The sequence below is a fragment of the Nycticebus coucang genome, chromosome 20, assembly GCF_027406575.1.
Source record: "Nycticebus coucang isolate mNycCou1 chromosome 20, mNycCou1.pri, whole genome shotgun sequence".
NCBI classification, from domain to species: domain Eukaryota; kingdom Metazoa; phylum Chordata; class Mammalia; order Primates; family Lorisidae; genus Nycticebus; species Nycticebus coucang.
The window spans coordinates 49,561,446-49,563,330 of NC_069799.1; the positions used below are offsets into that span (position 1 = coordinate 49,561,446).

A 1,885-nucleotide genomic window follows, 5' to 3' on the forward strand; every position below is an offset into this window, starting at 1 on the left:
GAAATTGGCCTCTAGCTTTCCAGGTACAGCTCATTCTAAATAGCAGCCCTCAGTCCCCTTATCGTCTTAGCTACTTACAATTGTCTAAACACCCACTCCGCCCTCCCGTCTCTACACTTCCACTTATACTTATTGAACTACCCCATAATGATACCTGATAAAGGTCCATCTCTTCGAGTCCCTGTCAAATTCCCAATTTTCCCAAAAAATGCACGCGTCTCCCCCCAGGCTCATCTGACATGTTGCTGGTCTTTATAGCAATTTGCACAACTGACTTTTCCCGGGGTTTGTTTCTGCAGGTGCTTTTCTCTCCCCATTGAACAGAGAACCTCAACAGCAGTGTTTATCTCATGGCACACTTGAACCTGCAGTTAAACTTCCATGGAGCACTTAAATTATGTTGAGTAAAAGAGTAAAAAAAAAAAAGAGAAAAAAAAAAAGAATATACTTACTGTGGCTTGAATTTCTTTTGAAAATAATTTAATTAATGGTCTTTAAAAGTTTTCATAGCATCATGGTTGAAAATCACCGCCCTAGAGTACAAGGCAGGTATTGTGCATATGTAGGCCCATACAGGCTTCACAAATGTACTAATTTTTGCAGAGCACAGGCCTTGATTTCTTTCTCTTTTTTTTTTTTTTAATGAAAGGTAAATGTTTATTACTGGGGAAGAGAAAAATACATACAAGAAAGTTTAGATTCTTTCTTTTCATGCACTACTTTTAGGATAAAGTTCCAAATATTAACTTTGAGGGCATTTACAGGGATAAATTTTTCTCAGCACATGACTATTTACGGTGTGGTGGACATTTTCTCATACAAGCCATAAACTGTAAACTAAATATATTCTCATAGTTTACAAGAAGCTTAGAGCAATTATGTATTAATATTAACAAAGATGATATATTTTACTGCAAAATATTATAAAAGTGATACAATTTTGTGACTGTTAAATGTTTAATTACTTGATCTGAAGAGGAATGAACAACAACAACAAAACCAGAAAAGTCATCAAGACAGGCCTGGCTTTAAGACTTTTTATATTCAATTCGTTCTACTTTCACGTCATCTCCAACGAGCTGATAATACATAAGTGACCACTGTGGAAGCTTGGTTATTCATCAACACAAATGATGGGATAATGTTTGTTTCCAAGGCATTATACGCTCCAGTGGCAGAACCTGGGTTAATGTAGAATTTATTTTCATGCTCAAATGCTTCAAATTTTGTGTGTGTCCCGAGATAAAAATGTCCACATCAAACTGCCTCTGCAACAGGGCTAAGCTGGCCATGTCTCCCCATGGAATAACTTGATGCCCATGGATCAAACCAATTTTGAACTGTCCAACAGTCACAACTTTCTGTTCTGGATAATTCAGATTCTCATCGAAGTCTCCTTTCACAATATGGACATCACCAGCCAGAGTCTTGAGGTAGTCATAACTCTCTTTGGTGCAAAGGTTTCCTGTACAGAGAATGTGCTGAATCTTTCCTGGCACCAGAAGTTTTTTGAATTTAGCTGGCAAACTGTTGCACCAGTGTGGGATGTGCAGATTTCCTAATACCAACATCAACATCCTGTCACTGGGCTCTGCTCAGTTACCACAACCACCGCCGCCCTCTTCCTCAGGCTTCTCCCTCTATTATTGATTTCTAATAGAGCTGGGTTCAAATTCTGACTCAGTTGCTCACTCACAAGTTGAATTCAGGCTAGCTGATTAACATCCCCCAGCCTCAGTCTCTTCACTTGTGAAGTGGAGATATTTATCTTGGAAGAGTCTGAAGACAGTGTGTCGACCACTATGACATGATGTTTTAATGGAGAAGGTATAATGACATGAGGTATTCATGACAATGATGACAGTGATGGTACAGCATCCTCGCC

At 38.8% G+C, this 1,885-nt stretch overlaps 1 pseudogene; it reads right to left on the reverse strand.

Moving 5' to 3' along the window:
• Positions 1-666: 666 nt before the first annotated feature.
• On the reverse strand, positions 667-1,885 carry LOC128572835 (vacuolar protein sorting-associated protein 29-like; annotated as a pseudogene).